Source organism: Bubalus bubalis, chromosome 4, assembly GCF_019923935.1.
Source record: "Bubalus bubalis isolate 160015118507 breed Murrah chromosome 4, NDDB_SH_1, whole genome shotgun sequence".
Classification (NCBI taxonomy): domain Eukaryota; kingdom Metazoa; phylum Chordata; class Mammalia; order Artiodactyla; family Bovidae; genus Bubalus; species Bubalus bubalis.
The window spans coordinates 100,934,253-100,948,361 of record NC_059160.1 but is presented as its reverse complement, the minus strand read 5'-3'; the positions used below and the strand labels follow the sequence as shown (position 1 = coordinate 100,948,361).

The 14,109-nt window shown below is 41.7% G+C and overlaps 1 long non-coding RNA gene across 1 annotated transcript in view; it reads left to right on the top strand.

Annotated features, from left to right (window-relative positions):
* LOC102393752 overlaps positions 1-14,109 on the top strand; it is a 57,592-nt gene that overhangs the window by 19,064 nt on the left and 24,419 nt on the right. The window lies entirely within an intron of this gene.

The window sequence follows — 14,109 nt, the reverse complement described above, 5'->3', positions numbered from 1 at the left end:
GCTTGATGCAGTGAAAATCCCACAACCCACAGCTGAGACCCCACATAGCCAAATAAATAAATATTTTTTTAAAAAGCTCTGGGAGTATATGAGCCTTGGTGTTGTGGGCCCAGGCCTGTGTGTTCTCATTGACGTTTGATGGTGTGTGCTTTAACATTGCTCAGAAGATAAGACACCAGTCATATGCTACCAGCTACAACTTTTAAAAAACAAACTTGAGGATAAAGTCACAAGAGGAAATGCAGACCATTTGGAAACTTGAGAACCCACACGTTCTCTATGTGATTTTGTCTTTCAGGAAGGATTTCAGAGTTTCAACCTGTTTTAATTCTAGCCCATCTGGCTGCTTCATTAATGAAAACAGCAATGTCTTCTAATGCTCTCATGTGAGGCAGTACTTCCAAAAGATAACAGAAAGAACTTTTGGATTTGATGTACCATATTTTGTCTTTCCCCCTTCAGGGGAAAAAGAAAACAAACTGGAGCACATTTTAGAGAGAGTATGTGCATAGAAATAGTGAATCATTCCTTGTGTTGTAGGTCTACTCCGGTGCATGGGGTTTCCAGAACAATTACATAAGTGTTTGCATAGCCAGGAACTTTTGACATTTGTGGCAGCTTAATGGAGCTCTTTTCTTCATTGAAAATATCCTAATTGTTGTTTCCTGAAATTTAAAATGCATAAAACTAGTGGAGCAGTAGAAATTGACTTTGAGGCATTTCTATCAAGTGTGCTTTGCTGGCAAAGAAACTGAGGAAAATGTATTTGAAATGAAATACAGGTGATCAAGTTGTAACACAAATAATAATCTAATCACCCAGCAAAAAACTGCCTGGGAGCATCAACTGTAAGTGAGATATGTTGGTTTCTTTGTCTTCTATCATCCTTCAAAATTTCCTTCACAGTCTGAGAGTCTGCAGCCCATTAGTTACTTGGACAGCCTTAAATAAGGGAGTTATTTAATAGCATGGATCTGAAAATTCTGAGGTTCCTAAAGTCACTAGAACACACCAATATCTTGCTTTTATTTTCTCAGAAGATCACCCAGGAAATAATGTGATATTCTGAATGCCACTAATATGTTCCTTAAAGTGTTATTTTTTTAAAAAAGATCCTCAAGTTCCAAGATATCCTCCAAAAAAAAGAGAAACTAGAGAAAGACCCAACTAAAGCCATTGTCAATTCTTCTTCTCCGTCTCAACAGTGAGCGCCCACATCCAGGGTTGAAGGGCTTTCCAGGGAGGGTGGAGTGCTTGGTTCTTGTGGATGTTTGTTCAGTGTCTTGCACAACTTCCCTAACTGGCTTATTTTCCTGCAGATAAGAGGTGGTAGTTGTGGGTGTTCCTGTATTTATTGGTTCAAAAGATTGGTGCAAAGGACAGTCAGGCAGAGCGGGCACTGACTCACAAAGGCTGCTGTTTGCTTGTGACCTGTGTGTTCCTTTTGAGGGGAAAGAGCATAGTCCACCAAGTCCACCTCTGCCCAGCGCTGCTGGATTCTTTCCACATGACCACACCACTCCTTGAACACCTTTCCTCTGTAGCAAAGTTGACGGCACAGGACACCTCAGGAACCCGATAGGGAAGGAGGGCTGAGGTGGTGTGAACTGCGTGGGCTGTGGTCATGTAGGTGAGGATGTAAATGGAATCACAAATGTAGCAAATATCCATGAGACGTCCACTCGTCATCAGAATGTGCTTGTTGAGGTTGGACAATGACATGCTGTCCAGAGCTATTTCCAAGAATCTACTGTACACGTACCCTAGGGGCTTAGGAGGCAAGGCGAAAGGAGGAATTTGATGTCCCTGCCAACTGGATAATGGAGATGATTTTTCAGGAGGAAGTGATGTGTTCATCCCAGGACTAGGAGGGTAGAGGGGGGTGAAGAGGCAGCCTTCACAGGTAAGAAAGCACCACCAGAACCAAGGCCAGGTTAGAGCATACCCTCTAGACCAACAGAAAGGAGTTGACGTGAGCTGCCCTACATGGTTTCATGGAAAAACAATTCTTGTGACTCTTCTTATTTCTGCATGGTGGTCATCAAGTCTAGCTAGCTCTATCTCTTTCGATTCTAGAATTCATCTTTCCTTCTTTGACTCTCTACTCGATGAGTTCAGTCTCTCACCATGTCTCACCTAGATCGCTACAATAGTCTCCTAACTGGTCCTCCTGCTCTCAGTCTCGTCCCAGACAACCCATATCATACCCAGGGGATTTTGTCTTTTCACTGTTTAACAATGCGACCTGGACTTTCCTGGTGGCACAGTGTATAAGAATCTGCCTGCCAATACAGGGGATATGGGTTCAATCCCTGGTCTGGAAAGATCCCACATGCTGGGGAGCAACTAAGCCCATGGGTCACAACCTCTGAGCCTGCGCTCTAGAGCCTGTGAGCCAAACCCACTGAAGGCCACGTGCATAGAGCCTGTGCTCTGAAATGAAAGAGACGCCACCGCAATAAGTCCACACACCAGCATGATGCATAGTCCCTGCCAGCTGCAACTAGAGAAAGCCCAAGCAAAGCAAAAAAGACCCAGTGTAGCCAAACATAAATAAATAAAATTATATATATATATATATATATATATAAATGGGACTTTATCAGGAGGATTTCTATCAGCTCTCTGGAGGGTCCAGAAGATGCCTAAATTGATAGAAACTGGCAGGGATGGGTCTAGGAACACTCAAGTATTGTCAGTGCCCTGATCCAAATGAATGATTTTCTGTCATTTCTGGGGATTTTTTTTTTCCCTTTCTATCCTCCTTTAAGATTTTGATTCCAAGGAATAAACAGTGCTCCAGCTTGGGTAAGGAAGCCACTCGTTGATGAGTAGAGGGTTGTGGGGTCTTCCCAGGTGGCAAAGAACAAGGTAAAGAACTTGCCTGGAAATGCGGGAGACAAAAGAGACCTGGGTTCGATCCTTGGGTCGGGAGGATCCCCTGGAGGAGGACATGGCAACCCACTCCAGTGTTCTTGGCTGGGAAATCCCCTGGACAGAGGAGCCTGGTGGGCAACAAACAGTACATGGGGTCACACAGAGTCAGACACGACTTAGGACGCATGTACCCAGAGGGTTGAAAACCCCTAGATTTAACAGTCTCATCAGATTTTCCAGTGGAGAAGATGTAATCCTTCTAGAGAAAGTCAGATTGGAGAGAGTAATGAACGAGCAAAAACCAGTGTGTGCCCGTGATATGTTGATTATAGAATGGGCATCTAAGGACAGAGAAAATATGTATTATCCCATTCCACTCTGACAGCTTGTTAACTTCTCTCTCTTCCTCAATAGACACTGAATTCCTTGAAGGAAGAGCCATGTCTTACTCATCTTTGCATGCCTGCCCTCTCATAGACACTCAAAGACACATAGCATAAATACTCATTGTATGAAAGAATGAATCAATGTCCACTTAAATGAAAGCTTTGTTTCATCTGGTTTATAAGTTTTCACAATGACTTTATGGTCCTCCAACCTTTAGCCATCCTTTTCCCTGACCTAAACTGCTCAACACTGAGCTCAGGAGTACTCAATCCACTCACTCACCCTCTGGGCACCCCCAACAGGAAAGGGAGAGAACCATGAGACTATATGTCAGATACAACATATCTGACATATTTCTGCCTCCATTTAGCCAACTTTCTAGCGTCATTTTGGTCTTAGGAACTTGTAATATGCATTTTTTCCTGGAATGTGTAGTAGTTCTTGATGAGCTGATAGCCAACTATCTTATTTGACGTAACACAATGGGAGGAATGTGCTTTGAAATCAGACAGATAGAGGTTTCAATGTGAACTTACAATTACTAGCTTTGTGACCCTGAATACTTTTTTTTTTTAAAACCTCTCTGGATCTTGGATTACACATATATTCATGTTTGTCGTGTGACAGATATCTGGTAAACATCAGCTCCATTCTGGGTTGGGGACTTGTCGCCATTGAGAGGGGAGGGAAATTTGCAGTGCTGGGGGAGGTAATTGGAACTGAAAGGGAAAAGAGAAGTGGAATGAACGTACTGATTTGCTCTAACATGAATCAAAGTCAAGGGTTAACTTTTTGCCGAACTGTATAAAACATACCAAAGTTTTAAAAGAAGTAACAAATAGGTTTAAGAGAGATACAAGTCTTTATATTTTCTGAAGCAGCAACAGAATTAGATACGTATTCTTCAAACTAAGGCCTACACATGTGTGACACTGGAAGATATTTTCTTCTCTAGGAGGTGTTGTTTTGCTCCACTCCAGGATGCACTGGGATGAAATCCTGGGTGCATTATAGATTTTTAGGAAGTTTCACCTGAGAGGTCATTTTCATGGAAACCCTTGAGCAAGATACATCAAGGACTGGACCATCAAACGAGCAAGCTGCTTTGGAGCAGCTGGAAGTGAGGGTGCTGAATCTGCCCAACAACTTTCCCACTTCTGTGGCACCCTCAGTTTTTGTCATTGTCTATCTCATCAATAAAAGAATATTTTAAATTAATGGTGCATGTTATAATTAATTGTATGATGTAATAAATTTTAGAGAGGTCAGTTCTAGAAAAAGAAATTTAAAGAACATCTTGGATATTACTCTTTGTTTTCTCTTCACATGTTAAAAAAAAGAAATCACAGATAGCAGATTTGAAGGTATTGCCATAGAAGTATAATTCAAGTTTCTCTCAAATTAAATAAAAAATGTGTTGACCTGAGGAGAACAGAAATCAACAGCTCAGAAGAAGAGCATGATACACACACCTCCGCTCTCCCACATCATTCCTTTAACTCATTTTTCTCCTTCTCCAAAATTCTAGGCTGCTCACACATCCCAGACTGTTCCTGCAGGGACGGGTGTGTGCTGTCCTAGTGTGCTAACACATGGTTTGGAGGAGAAGGAAGATATGGCGTAGAACTGGAGGCTGGTGAGTTAAAAATACACACCATGTTCTACCCTGCAGTGGGGCAGACACGTGCCGCCACAGCCTGAGGAGAGAGAGCCTTGATTTTTCTCTGGAGAATCCCTTTTTCCCTGTAGGAGAAACGTTTTTCCATCACGGTGCCTTCCCCTATCTTGACCAAACGGAGAGCACGTATGTAGCTGAAACTAGGTCTCCCAGATGCTCTTGAGCTGGAATTTTAGTATGGAGACAAGTGACGCAAAAGCTGAGAATGGTTCTAAGTCACTTACTCTGGTAGCAAGGGCCAAAGGGAATTGTATTCCTGCCACTTGAATTCCTACAGCTTCTCTCGTACTTTGATAAAGTGGATTCCTGGCTTCTCCTTCTGTTCCGTGAGCTCTTTTGTATCCTTCCAATACATTCATTTCTTTGCTTAAGATACCCGGACTCTGCTTCTCTTATTTTCATCACAGAATTTGGACCAAAATCGATTCTCAGATACTGCATGTTTCAATATGCAATGCTGGAAGGGCAGTATTTGGGAGGTGGAGAGAGTCACTTGGAATCAAACATTTACTCAGGCACCAAACTTAATTTTTCTCAAGCCAGTCAAATCACAATTGTTGGCTTTACAGCATCACTTGCAAGCCTAGGAAGGAAATGGAGCCCTTGAACCAATTTCCCAGGGGTTCATTTGGTTGAAATCACAAGATTCTCTAGCTCTGTCAATGCAATTCTAATCAGCCCCACAGATTCTAGAAAAAGTTCAGTGATGCTGGTCTAGGTGGCTAAGTTTAAATCAGTTTTGTAAGAAGCAGCCTGGAAATTGCTCAGTAATTATGTAACAGATTATGATGGAAAAGCAGCCACTGCAGAGAGGTCAATAGGCATTTAAAAAATCACTGCGTGGGAAACTTTTCAAACCACAACCCTCCATTAGGAGCCTACATTTCCCAGAAGATCATCATTCCTTCATTTAGGCAGCAATTTTAAAGTCAGCCGGAACCACTGTTTCTGCATGACAGCCACTGAGAAAGAGACAGACTGTATTTTACTTTCCTGTAAGCAGCATCTCCTGGTCATGGCATTTGATATCCCTAAGATGTCACACTCTTTTGAAGTTTTTTTAGCTTTGGTTTGAAAAGTATCCTAAATCAGCAATGACCAGCCTTCTCCTGATGGAGCTTAGGAAGCAAGAGGGAGCCAGGGAAGGAGTGCAGAGAAGATGAACTTTTGGAAACGTTGACCAGAGCCCTCCTCAACTTGCTGGAACTTCCCTCCTCCTCTTCTTTCCTTCCCCGCCTCCTCCTCCACTCTTCCTCCACCCACTTCTTCCCCTTCTGTCCTTTCTCTTCGTTCCCCCACTCCCCCTTCTCCTCCTCCTCCTCTTGTTTGTTTTTGCTGCAGAAGCCGCTCCAGCAGCCTAATGAGGAAAAACCTCTGTCTGTTCTTTCATTCAACAAGCGCCTGTCAAGGACTTACTCCATATACATACAGAATGTATTCTCTAATATCCTGTACCAGGCACTGGTAAACTAGGCAGGCAAAGTGTTTGCCTGCCAGGTGCTTCTATTTCAATGGAGAGAGATGATCTGCTTGGCTTATAGGTAGACCCTGGGTCTAACCACTGGGAGAAGGGGAGTCAAATGTCCTCACCTCCCAGCTAGAAATGGTTGTTTGCCCAAAGTAGCAATTAGTTCACCAAACACTTTAGACAATGAAAATCAAAACAGGAAATCATTGACCAGTTAGCTTAAGTGGACCAGAAACCAGGCCTTCCCTTTCCTGGTCAGCACCACAATCCTCACTCTTCCCCTTCCAGCTATCCCATCATCTATAACCTTGTCATCTACCACAACGTGCTCTGTTGCTGTGGGTTTGATGGCGATTAGCCATAATTTTTTATTAGGATACAGAATATTCCCCTGAGATGCACACACAGTCCTAGAAAGTATATACCTCTATAATCTGCTCCCATCATTTGTCAAAAATTATTATTTTTAAACCTTTTCTTCCTTGCTCAGAAATCATTCAGGAAAAGAACCACATTTCCAATGCTGCATTTGCCTTCTTGGTAGACACAGTCATTGGAAACCATGCAGAGAGGACACCACACACCTAATTATTGTTTTGCATCAAACTACAGTCCATGGGGTCGCAAAGAGTCAGACCCAACTGAAGTGACTTAGCATGCACACATGTGTATCTATTTACATAAAGTGAATCACTTTGCTGTACACCTGAAACTAGCACAACATTGTAAATCAATTATATTTCAATTAGAAAAAAAGAAAAGCAGATCAATTTAGTGAAAAGGATGGAAACCACATACAAATAAACCATTTATTATAACAATATGGACTCTACAAATAAAGGTAACATTTCTCCAGCACCTGTAATAGGCCAGGCCCTATGCTAAGTGTTTCATATAATTATCTCACTTAATCCTTACCCCAACCTTTTCAGGCAGGTACTATTACTATAACCATTTTACAGATGAGGAAATGTAGGCTCCAAGGCTAACTGTCTTGCCCATTGATAGGTAACTACTTTGAGATGGAGACAGCAGTTGAAACCACAGCTACTTGACTGCAGAACCCTCTTTCCTGATCACTGGTCTAATTAGGGGCACAGATTATTAGGGCTAGACCTTAGTCTAGGCACTTCCCTGGTGACTCAGATGGTAAAGAGTCTGCCTGTAATTCAGGAGACTCAGGTTCGATCCCTGGGTCAGGAAGATCCCCTGGAGAAGGAAATGGCAACCCATTCCAGTATTCTTGCCTGGGAAATCCCATGGACAGAGGAGCCTGACAGGCTACAGTCCATGGGGTCCCAAAGAGTTGGACACGACTGAGCAACTAACCCTTCAGTCTAGGCATGAGGTAGCAGAGGCCACAGATGATGAAGGATCTGCTTAAAGTCACACAATATGTCTTCACCAACAGAAAGAGACTTGCATGTACATTCTGCCCCCCAACTGGAGAAAAGCTAGAATGAGGCTTTAAGTATTTGCCTATATATTTACAGAGGAATATTTTTTGAGGGTTTGAGCTGAGAATATCCATGCCATGTAAAGTAGAATCTTGACAAATCTGTACTCACAAACCCAATTATGAGGCTATCTATTTAGTCATAAGAAACACTTCTAAGCCATTGGAAACTAGCCATATTCCAGTAGGAGTCTCCAATTCCACCTGGATCTGTTCTGATAAGAGCAAACTTGAAGAATGATAATCTGTATCATAGTAATATATTTCTCTCAAGCTTTCAGGGGAGTCATCATTGAAAAACTCATAAGCAGAAAGTTAAACTGTTGTAATAAGCTGATGGTGATGGTACAGATTCTTATTACTTTTGTTGTTTGGGTTGTTTTTCTTTTCTTCTTTTTTAAGAACTTGGTAAACCACGCTGAATGTTAACAATCCATCAGCTCTACAGGGAACATTTTTCACTCCCAGAAAATTCATTTTACCTCCAGAATCTGAACCTGTAAATGTAAAAGCTTTTTTTGTCTTATAAAAAGGCTTAGTGTTAATTGTTTCCACAAGGTTAGCCCAATTGATCTGAAGCACCTGTGCTTCTGGCAAATGTAGGACATTATCAATTTTAACCATTTGTTCAGCAAGCTCTTTTTGGACTAATGCTATTTATCCAGCTGGGTATACTGACCAGGACAGCGAAGATCAAAGCAGTTGGGGATTGTGTAACACCGAAGATCTGTCCTGGTCATTAAGCCTGGAGCGTATGGACCTGATTACAAAACTCCTCCTTATATATTCTTTTAGGACCCTGATGAGTGGAAGGCTGTGCTGCCTGTAATGGCCATAACCTACATCAAGGATTCCTAGGACCACTTTTTAGGTCTTTCTGTGGTTCTTAGTTTCCTGCATGGTGAGCTCACAGAAAGCACCAGATGGAAACTCTAAAATGCAATTTGCAGCCTTGAGACCCTTGAGATCCTTAAGAGAATAAGTTCAAAGGGGTGTGGGAGGAGGCCTGGGGAGCTGTGTGTGGCCCTGCCTAGGATGGGCCTGCTTCTGCCCTTGCCGGGGAAGAAGGCTGGGAACCGCACCCCCATCCCCATTCCTGCCCGGCTACCCCTACCCACCCCCATCCCCCACAATGGCAGGAAGTCAGAGGAGAGCACAGGAAAAGACACTCCTCAGGGGAAACAGCCATGGGTTTCAGTGAAAGCCTGAGGGCTGGGGACCAGAGAACCCAAACAGGAAGAGGAAAAATACAAGACGGTCTGGAGAGAAAGGAAAAATGGAAAAAGCCAAAATATATATATATATAATAGTAATAAAAATGATGGGTTTATATGAAATCATGTGTGTGAAACTTTTGAAAATTTTATAGCACTATAGAATTCAAAGAATCATGTTTTAAAAATGTGGAAATAAAAAAAATGGGATGACCTAGATGACTGGGATGAGGGATGGGTGGGAGAGAGGTCCAAGAGGGAGGGGATATATGTATACATACAGCTGATTCACTTCATTGTATGGTAGAAACTAACACAACATTTTACAGCAATTATATTCCAATTTTTTTAAATTTTAATTAAATTAAAAAAACAAACAAACAAAAAAAACCCCACTGGCTATATTGACCAGAGAAGCAAGAAACCAAAGGAAGCAACTTGAAAGATGCAAAAGTGGCAGGCAGTGCTGGGTGCTCCCAGCTGCCTTCCCTGGGCAGGGCCAGGCCACAGAATGAGAGAATCCATTCCCACCAGGCACGTCCCAGCCTGGCAAACGATTACTCTCTGAATGATTCTGGCTTCACCCAGCTGCTTGGAAAGGAGCTTGCAGGAAGGTAGGTGGGAAGGGATTGCAGAAAAGCTGCTGGCATGCCTCTTCCCTTTCTGAGTCTGAAAGCTGCTCAGAGAACTTTAAAGGCTGACAGCTAAATTTAATCAGAGTTAAATTACTGAAATGAAGATGATGTTCTTATGCAACACAAATGAAAGGTGGTTCTGCCAGCACTTTCCCTACAAGGTAATGGTACAGACTCCCAGGAGCAGTCTGGCAGTTTGGCCATGTTATGAATTCAGGGGAGGCAGGAAATGTGAAAATCTGGTTCATTGCTAATATTGTCTTCTGGGGACTTGGGGGCCTGTGGGTTCAACAGACAGGGTTCCACAGCTGGTGTTCTGTGATGACGGTGCTCACTCGCTGGCAAGTCTGTGAAATGCTTCAGACATGGCATCTTAACTATATTCTATATTTAAGACAGCCATTTTTTCCCCCCTCAGGAACTCCAAATGTTTTCTGCCAAAGGAACTCACATAAACGTTACAACCTGGGACTTGGACTGAATGGAACATTAGTTTATTTCCAGAGACTCTGACAGTTTGATTTTGTGCCAGTTCTGTCCTTGTTAAAAATGGACAGGGTTGGCTCTAGTTCAGACTAATTTGCCACATGATTTATTTTCTTTAAAAATAAATGTTAAATCAACTGTGATTTAACATTTAATGAACATAATCAGGTTCGATCCCTGGGTCGGGAAGATCCTGTGGAGTAGGAAATGGCAACCCACTCTAATATTCCTGCTTGGAAAATTCCACGAACAGAGGAGCCTGGCAGGCTACACAGTCCATAGGGTTGCAAACAGTCGGACACGACTGAGTACACATGTATACAATAAACGTAATCTTGATAAGGTGGGACAAGAAGCGCTCTTTACCTCTGAGGCTGTCCTCCCCAAAACCCATCAACCCATCTAACCATGAGGAAAACATCAGATAAAGCCAAATTGAAACACATTCTATACATTACCTGACTCATACTCCTCAAACTTCATCACAAACAAGGAAAGTCTGAGAAACTGACGTCACAGTCCAGAGGAGTCTGAAGAGATGGAACAACTGGGTGGGAACAGGAAAGGACATTAGGTAAAAACTAGGGAAATCTGAATGAAGTATGATCTTTAGTGAATAATGTCCTGTTACTTTTGGTTTCTTAGCTGTGACAATGTCCTGTACTTGCTGATGTAAGATGTTAAGGGAAACTGGGTGTGTGATATACGAGACCCCTTTCTTTGTACTATCTTTATAACTTTTCTATAAATCTAAAGCTGTTCTAAAATTAAATATTTATTAAAAACATAAATGTTGGACTTCCTTGGCAGTCCAGGGGCTGAGACTCCGTGCTCCCAATGCAGGGCACCCAGGTTCGATCCCTGGTTGGGGAACTAGATCCCACATGCACCAGCTAAAGGTTCCATGTGCCACAACAAAGATTGAAGATCCTGCGTGCTGCAGCCAAGACCTGGTGCAGCCAAAGAAGTAAGTGCTTTAAAAAACATAAATGTTAGTTTGGCTGTTGTTCTTAAGTGAAACAAATCATTTAAGTCTACTCGTGTTTCCACTTCTGCTTGATTTAAATTCCTGTCCTGTTATTGCTGATAATTTACCAAGAGGAAAATTGAACCATAAAGACAGAACTGAGCACATGGTGAGGGACGATGTGGTAAAGGGAATATTGTGCTTCTAGAACTCATCTTCTTGCTTCATCATCAGGTACCTGACCTATGGGCCGTGCACAATTATCTCCTGCCAGGATACTGGGTGATAAAGGAGTTTCAGGAGTCACCTTTTTAAGGGTTGATGTATTTTGATAGGATATTTTGGAAAAAGCAAGTCCTAAGGAATGATTTTTATGATGGTGAAATTTCCATAAAAACATACAGTTGGGTAGGAACAGAGATACGCTCGCTCCATGGGTCCTCAAGCCCTTTCTACTCATGGGGCCAGCCCCTGCTCAAATAACACAGTATTAGGGCTTTGGCCATTAAATCCTATGCCTAAGGTCATGACTTCTCAGAGTCCACCTGGGATAACGTGACTTCTTATTCAGGTCTATGCAACACAGTCAGTGTGGGAGGGAGTCCTTGAGTCCATAATAGCAGGAGGAATCAGCCTTGTCAGGGATGACCTGTACTTTGCCTTTTGGTCTTTAATAACCTGAACATTGTTACAGGCTATCTAACCAAACCCTGCCACTGTTATAACAAAAACATGGCAGACTTTGTACTCATAAAAACCTGAGTTCAAATCCTCACTTCTAGGTTTGCACTTCCTGGCTGGGTGGCCCAAGTCAGGCTGCTTAATCTCACTGACTTCCAGGTTTTCCATCAGGACCAAAGCTGACGGTAATCTTGCTTTGAAAGATTGGTGTGAGGATAAACTACACTGGGTCTGTAAGAGCCCCTTATCCAAAGTCTGGAATACAGTAAGCTCTGAACAAATATTCTTTCCCTCCCCTTTTCCTTCCTTTCTCACAGAGCCAGGTCGGTGGAGACAGGCACCGTCTGGACAGCTCAGCCCTTTCACAAATGGTTCTCTCTGTTCTCATGAGATTAGCATTTCTAATAGGATCAGAAATTCTGCTAATTCATTGATCATTAATCCTGAGGTGTACAAATAATCCCTTCTGATTTCTGCAGAACCAAGCAAATGCTCTTTGAGGACATACATTTATTTATTATCATTTTGCTGTTATTTGGGGGAAAGCTCTAATTTTATCCCACCAGAAATTGTCTGGGCAGCTCTCTTGCTCGATGATGATGGTTTGTTGAACCCAGGATCTCTGCAAAGTAGCCCCTAAAAATGATCGTTGGAAGCAAGATGGGAACCGTCTGCCAGCAGGATGCCTTGCTGGGAAAGATGCCAGTACAGTTTTGATAGAATTATGGGAGCAAATAAATAACACACAAAGCACCTGAGAAGGATTAGAGTGGTAGGGGAAAGGATGCAAAGAAACAAAAAAGCTTAATCAGTTAGTTAAAATAAAAGGCAAGTGGCCAGGTACGGTGAACTAGAAAAGAACACTTAATACAGAGACAATCTGAAGGTGGACAGGCTGGGGAAAGTTCCGATCTGAAACCCCAGTAGGAGATGGGGAAGGAAAGCACTCCCAACACACAGGCCAGTTATATTTCTGAGAGCAGCGTCTTCACAGTGAATGTGTTTCTGTTATGTTAAGTGTATCAAGTGTGTGTTTTTATATCCAACCTTGCTCATATTGAACTGTTTCCCTATGGTTGGGATATAGTTTGTTTCTAGATCTTTTTATTAGAAAGAACATTGTCATATGGCCATAATATGTTTTAAGATTCTTCAAATGGTATGGTTTTGTTACCTCAAGTTATTTCTACTTAAATATCAGACATTTATTTAGTGCCCGATCTGTTCAGCGTGCTGGGGTAACAAGATGAGTAAGGTACGGGCTCTGTATCCAGGGCACTACAGTGAAGACAGAATGTAGTGGAGACAGATGCTTATTAAGGTATTTTAGTTCACCTTGAGAAGTATCATAATAGAAGTAAGTGCCAAGTGCTATGATCTAATGTGTGAAATTCGTTTGTACTGTACATGGCATAGTAAATGCTCAATACTAAAATGACAATGGTGATGATGATTGTAGCCATCCCATTCTGATAGAATCATGTAAATGCTGCTTCCCATGATTCACATTTATAGAAAAAGAAATAAAATCAAGAAAGCCCAAAAGAGTGTTCTTTGATCTACAAAAATCGATGATATAAATTCAAAAAAATTGAAATCATCTCAAGCATCTTTTCTGATTACAATGCAGTAAGATTAGATATCAACTACAGGGAAAAAAACTATTAAAATACAAACATATGGAGGTTAAACAACACACTTCTGAATAACCAACAAATCGCAGAAGAAATCAAAAAAGACATCGAAATATGCATAGAAATGAATGAAAATGAAAACACAACAACCCAAAACCTATGGGATACAGTAAACGCAGTGCTAAGGGGAAGGTTCATAGCAATACAAGCCTACCTCAAGAAACAGGAGAAAAACCAAATAAATAACCTAACTCTATACCTAAAGCAACTAGAAAAATAAGAAGCACCCCAGGGTTAGTAGAAGGAAAGAAATCATAAAAATTAGGGCAGAAATAAATGCAAAAGAAACAAAGGAGACCATAGCCAAAATCAACAAAGCTAAAAGCTGGTTCTTTGAGAAGGTAAACAAAATAGACAAACCATTAGCCAGACTCATCAAGAAAAAAGGGAGAAGAATCAAATCAACAAATTAGAAATGAAAATGGAGAAGTCACAACAGACAACACAGAAATATAAAGGATCATAAGAGACTACCATCAGCAACTATATGCCAATAAAATGGACAACTTGGAAGAAATGGGCAAATTCTTAGAAAAGTATAACTTTCCAAAACTGAACCAGGAAGA